Below are 8,862 nucleotides of genomic sequence, written 5' to 3'. Positions count from 1 at the left end.
ATACATTGTGTGATCAAATAATGTGATAGGGCCGGGGATATGCCTCAGCAGCATAAGTGCCTGCCTAGCAAGCACGAGGTCCCAAGTTCAACCTCCAGTACTGCAAAAAGCAAAACAAAATATGATAAATATTTACATTTTTTTTAAAAAATAATTAAGGCTCAAGACACATTGCCATTAATCCCCCTGCAAATACTCTGCTTCTGTACTGGTTCCTTTTCTCTTGTTGCTAAGACAAAATACCTGACACCCAAATTAGAGTGGAAAAGGTTTATTTAGCTCACAGCTTATGGAGTTTTCAGTCAGTGATCAGCTGGTACATGACACAGGGGCAACAGCTGAAGGCAGCAGAAGACAGCAAAAGCAACAAGAGTAATAGGGGAAAAGGGAGTCTCTTTTCTTCCCTTATGTCTGGGCCAGCTACCGGCCCCACCACCTCTGTACCCTCCTCTGGCACAGGCTCAGGATGTTTACAGAGTGAGGACCTGGCCCCCTGCTGAATCCCTGAGTTAGAATGAGGACCTGGCCCCCTGCTGAATCCCTGAGTTAAACTTCTAAACTTCTCAAGGTGACTCAATAAACAGCATGCAAGAGCTAAGGATATGTCCTCTACACCCTAGGATGTAGAGCTACTGAGGCAGTTAAGCTTCTAGACTTCTTAAATTGACATAATGTATCAACCATTACAGCTTCACTTCAAACACACTTACCATTCTTTACATTTTCTAAAGTAGCTCTAGAAACACTATTTCAGGAGTGTCTTTTTTTTTTTTTCTTTTTGAAACAGGGTCTCACTGTGCAGTTCAAGCTGGCCTTGAATGCCCTTGGTAGCGCAGGGTGACCTCAAACACTCCGTGATTTTCCTGTCTCAGGATTATAGGCATGAGCTACCACACATGGCTTGAGAGTGTAACAGTTGTTCCCGCCTTGAAAACCTGAGTCTATTTGAAATATTTACTTTTCACGGTCATTTTGACTTTGGGAAAGAGCCAGAAATTACATTATGCGAGATCTGGTGAATAAGGTAAATAAAGGCACATTTACATGTTTTTATCAATCTGTTTTTCAGTTGAATGACCTGCAGCAGTAACATTCACTGTATTTTTTTTTTATCATACTTTATAAAGACTTATGAACAAGGATTTCCAAAACTCCTTTGGAAATTAGCAAAAATACTGAGATAAATGTGTTCAAAGAGACAAGGAATATTTTGAAGGTGATTAATGGTAATATGTTTTTCCCTGTAATAAATTCTTTTTATTTAAACAATACCATATATTTTGTTTTTGTTTTTGTCTTTGTTTTGTTTTATTTTTGTCTTTTTGATACAGGATCTTGTTAAGCAGTTCAGGCTGGACTTGAGCTCACCTCATAGCCCAGGCTAGTCTCTAACTCGAAAGGATCCTCTTGCCTCAGCCTCCCGAGTGCTGGGATCATTGGTATGCGCCACTAAGCCCAGCTCACCATGTATTTTGATCACTTATTGTACTAATCAATAATTTTCAGAATTATTTTTTTGGTATCTTACTTCATTTGTAAGTTGGGATTCTATTTTGAAGTTTTAGAAAGTTGTGGTGGCTTTTTTTTTTCTTTTTAATGTATTTGGTCCAGGGTCTCACTTTGCAGCTTGGACTCCTAATGATCCTCCTGTTTTCAGCCTCCCCAGTAGTGGGATTACAGCCATGTGCCACCACTCCCGGTGGCCAGCTCAGCGCACTCAGGGGGCAGGGCCGGCACTGCATGTAGTGCTGGGGATCGAACCCTTGTCCCTGTGCTTACCTAACCAGTTGCTTAGCCTGCTGAGCTATCTCGTGTGGCTCTTGTTTTCAAGCCTGATAAAATGTGTTACTTTCAATAATTTTTATCATGTGAATTTTTAACTGTTATCTTAATATTTCATTTTCATTTATAGAAGCTTATATCCTTTTCTACAAGTCTGGTAATTGAAAATAAGCTTTATTTGATGTCAAAGACTGAAACTGGAATAAAGCTTTCTATTAGAAAGCCTACAGGGAAAACCACCATGGGAAATAAACTGTTAGAACCATGACTTCAGTAGGTGTTGAATTCCATGGTTATTAAGCTAATTGGTAGATAATTATGGGTTCTATTATCATTTAATGTAATTAGTATGTTAATAAGGTGATATCAATTATATTCTGTGTGAAGTTGTTGCTGATGGCGATTGTTATCTTTATGAAAATAAGACAGTCGACAGGATTGTGAAAATTATAGATTTTCTCTGATTATTCTGGCCCAATGTACTACTTTACTTCTCATTTTGATTGTGCTTACACTCATCTCCATATACAATACATCTTCACTAGTGTATTGTTATAACTTTTTAAAATGTTTGCATGGATTCTTTTCTTTCTTTCTTTCTTTCTTTCTTTCTTTCTTTCTTTCTTTCTTTCTTTCTTTTCTTTTTCTTTTTTTTTTTTTTTTGGTGGAACCAGGATTGAACTCAGGCCCTTGCACTTGCCAGGGAAGCGCTTATTCTACTGAGCCATCTCCCCGGCTCCGGATTCTTTTCTTCTCCAACACAATTGTAAAGCCTTCAATGCTAGATACTGACTTCACTCTTTCTAGGAAGAGCCATCGCCACCACTGTAGGGGTTCATTTGGAGAACAAAGGCAGCTACTAGCTGTCTGCCAATGCCATTTTTTTCTTCCAAGGTGAGTCCCCCCACTGTGTAACACTGTTCTGCAAGGTGCAGCCTCCCAGTAAGTAGGTATAACCGTACAGATAGTTCTCATCTCAGAAGGTGAGAAGTGAAGGTCTCAACTCTGGGATGGAGATTTACTTCATTTACGTGCCTCCTTGTTCCCTTGTTTGGTCCAACTAACTGAATTGCAGACATGGAAGATTCCCAGCTTTTAACCATGAAGATGATGAAAGTGTCACAGGAAGACCTGAGACCCAAATCACCATGAAGACCAGAACTTGACTACTGACCCACGCCATTCATTTTAAAATTGCTGCATGAGATGCAAATGGATTTCTTTATTTATGGAGTCTCTGTGTTGCTCAAAGTGTTTTGTACAGCAGTTCAGTCTTTGCAGTGTGTCTGTCACCATCTTCCTTAGATGACACTTTTTTTTCAGGTGCTTTGTTTCTGTTGTCTGTGCTCTGCTTAATAGCTTTGCCATGATACGTGCAGTCCTGCATCTGAGTGCTATCTCTTTTCCCTCCCTATGCACTTGCAGAATTTTAGCTTCTATTCTCACTTCCCCTGATATATTAGCACTTATCAAGAAATAATAAATTGAAGTCATCCATTAAATATCTTTGAGCAACTGCCAGCAGCACTGCTATGGGTTGAAGGGTCCCCTCTTTGAAATTCATAAACTGAAATCCTAACTCCTAGAACTTCACAGTGTGACCTTATTTGGAGACAGGACCTTTTAAAGAAGTAATTAAGTTTAAACAAATTTATTACGATGAGCCCTAACTCATGTGACTGCTGACCTTATAAAAAGGGGCAATGTGAGGATAGATATTTACACAGGCCAAATGCCATGGAAAGAGGAAGGTGAAGATAAAGATGATGAATGGAGAGGCCAAGAACTGCCAGAGGTGAGCACCAGTGTACCACCAGAAGCTACAGAAGAAAAACATTAATTTTCTCACACCCCTCAGATACCCTGACTGTGGATGTCCAATAGCTTCCAGAACTGTAAGTCCATAAATTTCTGCTGTTTTAGGCACAGAACACTTTGTTGTGGTGCTTTGTTATACCAACCCTAGCAACCAATCCAAGCACCAAGAGCATTAAAGTAAGAAGAATGTTAGCAGTGGACTCTGGCTATCCAGCGTGAGAACGTAACATGCTCAAGAGCCGACTTCTAGTGAAAGGGATGGGATGGCTCAAGAGCTTGGCCTGAGTTCTTTCCTGCAGATGTTTGTATGTTTGCCATTATGGAAAGGAGACAAATACAGGCAAGAGGTAGGCCTTCATTTTAAGGAAAATAAAATTTAGTAGTGAATTGGCATGGATGAAGAAGTTTGATTTACCTACCACTGGCAAGTATACCAGTTGTAAAAATGTTTCCATGTACATAGATTATGGCAGTGTATATTTGTATAATATCTATACAGGACATTTTATTTTTTATTTTTATTTTTTCCCATAATTTTATTGATAAACAAATAGCAGTGAGACAGTTGCAAATCAAATCGGTAGGACAGTTTCAATAATTAACACACTGCATACATTCTTCCTAGTGGTTAATTACTGTACAAGAATCATTCTATTCATTAAGAGAATGTAACTATATATCCATCCAAACCACTTTGAATACACAGATACAATCGTCTGTATACTCTTTTTTTGTTAAGTTCCATTATTTGAGTATTATAGGTGTGTTAACTCAGCAAAATATTCAAAAAGAGTCCAGAATCCCATAATAGCATTGGGTCTTCCCCTTCACTGGCAATGTCAGAAATTGTTGACCTGAGTCCCCCACAGCTCAACATAACAGCGTGGCTTTTCTTCTTATATTTCATTTTTACACTTTTCTGCTGGATGGCCAAGACCAAGGTAAAGCAGGACCTATGCAACAAGAGTTGTAGCTTTTGGGTCTGATAAGGTCAGTGAAATCCCCTCAGGATTTATCCCGAGATCCTGCACCTCAGATTGTAAACCTTTGTCAGTGTCAGCCATGTGGATGAGTCACGGCCTACACAGGACATTTTAGAAACATTTAAAGTACATATACACGAAACATGATAAGCTGAACACATGCATTTCCATTATACCTTCCTGAAATTTCCTGGATATGAGAGTTCAGAGGAGAAGACAGTAGGACAATATAAAGCCCACAAAAAAATAACAAAATAGAAAATTAAGAATTAGCAATACACTTTTGGAAGAAGGAAAGAGAACAGAAAAGCATTAGCTGAGGTCACAGAAGCAATGCCGCCAGCCAGGAAGAAGCAAGCAGATGTGATCAAGAATCAAGAAACCCTGAACGTTCTACCCACGGAAGTGTCAGGTAGCTCTACAGCTAGAGAATAAGTTTGGGTTTGAAAAATCTTTACATCTGGGCCAAATAGACGGTGACTTTAATCCAACTCTTACTCCTCCCAGCCAACGACCCACCCACTCTTCCCCTACCTAGCTTAGGTAGGACCTAGTGGGCTTACTACCCAGATCAATGAAACCAGAAAACCTCCGAACTCAGTGCCAAGGGAGGTGGTTAAGGTGAATCACAAGTTGGGAAACAGGAGGATTAAATGAAAGTCTTCATATTTGAACTTTTTGTGTCAGTTTCAAGAATTTCTCTTTCTATTTAGTGCTTTTGGAGAAAATGATGTATAAATTCTTATATTGCAAGAGTTGGCAATAAAATAGTTAAAACCTAAGAATCACCTACAGAGAGGCCAGTCATTAAGCACCACCACAAAGTTTCCAGTCAGATCCTGAGTCCTTTGTTCTAAATATGAATGGACAGCAAAGGTTCACCAACTATTTGGGAAAGCCTGAAATACCAAGGAAAGATCAAAAGGAACTCACAAAAAACAGAACAAAGGAGGTGAGTAAGAAACAGTAGAAGAAAATGAAAACAAAATAATCAAACTGGAAAATGAGTGACTCTAGAGAGGCAAGATATTATATAAATGGTAAAAAGAAGAGTGTTCTGCATTTACCTGGGCACTGAGAGCCCAGTAAATAACTCGCAAAAATTAAAAAACAGGGTAACAGAAACACTGATGTTGCCTAACATTGACTTGGCAGAAAATTATGAAATTGGAAGATGAGATAAAGAGAATTATATGCAAGAATGAAAAAGGAGATGATAGAAAGACAGGGATGTGTAGGTAATAACAATTGCTTTTTTAATATTAATTAATTTATTTATTTATTTATTTATTTATTTATTTATTTATTTATTTTGAGACAGGGTCTTGCTGTGTAGATTAGGCTGGCCTTTATCTTACTATGTAGTGGAGAAGCTTCTTCTGCTTCAGCCTCCTGAGTACTGGGATTACAGGTGTGCACCACCACTCCTGGCTCAGCTATCTCATCAAAAACCCTATAGTAATAAGGAGGACCAAAAGGTGCGTGTCCTCCAGTCCCTGTGCCAGATGCCCTGTTCCACTGAGCTTGAGGCCCTGGAGCAAAGTATCCGTTGCCTTCCAGCACTCAGAGTCTGGCCCCGGCTGCCCCAAGCCCACCAATACCCTCACAGAGAGACCAAGGGGACATGGAACTGGAAGCATTACATTCTATTTATGAAAGAGATGAAAGTTTCCAAGAATTAAGTCCAGTTTCATTTTGATATAGGCTAGGTGAACATAGTGATCCCGAAACCTTCCTAATAGAGATTTCTTGGATAGGCACGTACCCACAGCACTTCCAATTATATCTATGAATGCTTTTTATAACTACACTGTATCATCAGCTGTTAAACAGAGTCTATTAGCCAAGTTACAGGAAGCAGTGGAAGTTATCCTTGTGACTGCTATGACCTATACATTGTGCCAAAGGCAATAAAGAGCAGTTCCTGGAAAATCACCATCCTGTTAATTCTACAACATCCATAAGCAATATCATCTCAGTTGAAACTCCTGGTATAGCCCCATCAGGTAAAAAACCAAAAAACCTTCAAAAGCTCAGTGACAAAAGTTGGAAGATCAAAGAAATCACAAGTGGCAACTTCTTAGAGGCTGGAACTGGGTGATGTTGTAAAGCATTTAAGCACAATTGGCTCTGAGGATGATGACTAGCATGTGGAATTTGATCTAAGGAAAGAAAATCCGTTAAGAAGATTTTTTTTTTTTTTTTTTTGGCTGGCTCAGGCTGCCTTAAGGGCAGGTCTGGTAAGGCATGTGGAACTGGGCATCGATCCGGGGTATCCTGCACCTGACTGCATTTGCACGAACAGGCACTTAAACAACTGAGCTAACCGGCAGACCCCCCAAGAACATCCTTTAAAAAGTAAACTGGGTTCAACATTTTTCATTAGTATTTTCTGGTCCTGAGGTGGCTTTTTAAAACATACAGATTTTGTATGTTACTTACTTAATAAATGTAAGTGGCAAGTTTAAAAAAAACTTGTAGCACTATTTATCTTTTGGCAAAAAAATAAAGTGAGACCACAAAATTATGAGAAAGAAAAACTACCAAGAACTATCAAACTAGATATTTTACTACTGAGATGGATTTTGTAATTTTTTTTCTTTTTTCAATAGTTTTCCAAATTAGAAGAACTCTGAAACACTAGAATAAATGAGAGAATTATACTACCTACATCACCTAAGCAGCTTTAACAAATAAGAATTATTTCTGCTCCTGGAGAAAAGTGGGGAAAAAGACGATTTCTTGATACCAGACCCCTCGATGTGTACATCTGAGTCTTGAGATTATAGGCTCTGAGTCTGAAATCAGAAGGTCAACAAATGATCATTTCCAGAATGTGTTGATGTTATAATGCACAACTACTAAAAATGCTGAAAAGTAAACATAGGTGTATGTCACGGATAGAATGTGATCCCCCAAATTCGAATGCTGAAACTGTAGCCCTCTATATCTGTATTTGGAGAGGATTTCAAGGAAGTAATAAAAGGTAAGGGAAGTTGTAAGGGTGGGTGCCTAGTGCTGTAGAAGGATTATCCAGTCCAACCAGGTACACCAGAGAGCGTGGAATCTCTCTTTGGGGAAACAGAGGAAAGTCCGTGAGAAAGCAGCCACCTGTCTGCCAGGAAGAGAGCACTGCCTGGCTTTGACCTTGGACCTCCAGCCTCCAGAGCTGTGAGAAAATGAATTTCTACTGTTTAAGCCATCCAATCTGTGGCATTTTGTTACAGTAATCCAAGGAAATCAATATAACAAATTGCATTAAACAGAACTCCACAAACATGAAAAACAACATGGGATTGCTTTTTGATATAGCAATCCTACATTTTTCTGTCTGTCCTTTAAAATATTGAACCTGATCTAGAGGGTCACACAACAAAGTAGCCTAGACTGGGCGTGGTGGCACATGCCTATAATCCCAGCTCTTGGGAGGCTGTAAATAGGCAGATCACTACAAATCTGATCTAGTAGTGAGACCCTGAACACCCTGTAGACCCTTCCCTAAAATACAAAAAAACAAAACAAAACAAAAACAAAAACAAGCAGTCATATCTAACCCAACCTCTGTTTTTATGCTACCTGTGAGCCAAGAATAGTTTTTAGATTTTAAATGAATATAGAAATTTTTAAAAAGTAACATTTTTCTTTTTCTTTTTGTCTTTCTTTTCTTTTCTTTAATGTATTTTAGGGAAGGGTCTACTGAATGTTCAGGGTCTCACTACTAGATCAGACTCATAGTGATCTGCCTAGTTACAGCCTCCCAAGAGCTGGGATTACAGGCGTGCACCACCATGCCCAGTCTCAATTGCTGTCTCAGCACGCCCTGGGGGCAGGACTGGCATGGCAGGCCCCGGGGATTGAACCCCTGGCCCCTGGACCTGCTTGCAGGTGCTTTATTCCTCTGAGCTATTTGGGTGGCCCTTTTAAAAAGATAATATTTTATGATAAGAATATTACATGAAATTCAAGTTTCAGTGTTTGTAAGTAAAGTTGTTTTTTTTTTTTTTTTTTTTTTTTTTCCAGAAACAGGGATTGAACTCAGGCCCTTGCACTTGTCAGGCAAGTGCTTATTCTACTGAGCCATCCCTCCGGCCCTTACAATGGACCTCAGACTTGTAGTGATCCTCCTGTTTTCGGCCTCTGCCACCCGGGGATTACAGGGGGGTGCCACCATACCCAGTCTCTGTGGTTAGTTCAGAGCACCCTGGGGGTGGGGCCTGCAGGGCCTGTGAAATGCAGATCGAACCCTGGTCCCTGCACTTGTTGAAGCAGGCACTTAGTC

General features: G+C 39.6%; 1 pseudogene; it reads left to right on the top strand.

Moving 5' to 3' along the window:
• Nucleotides 1-3,514: 3,514 nt before the first annotated feature.
• Nucleotides 3,515-6,730, top strand: LOC101573538 (annotated as a pseudogene).
• The last annotated feature ends 2,132 nt before the right edge of the window (nucleotides 6,731-8,862 follow it).

This window comes from Octodon degus, unplaced genomic scaffold (genome assembly GCF_000260255.1).
Source record: "Octodon degus isolate 3935 unplaced genomic scaffold, OctDeg1.0 scaffold00016, whole genome shotgun sequence".
NCBI lineage: Eukaryota > Metazoa > Chordata > Mammalia > Rodentia > Octodontidae > Octodon > Octodon degus.
Note: the sequence above shows the minus strand (reverse complement) of the source record. Positions and strands in the feature narration are given on the sequence as shown.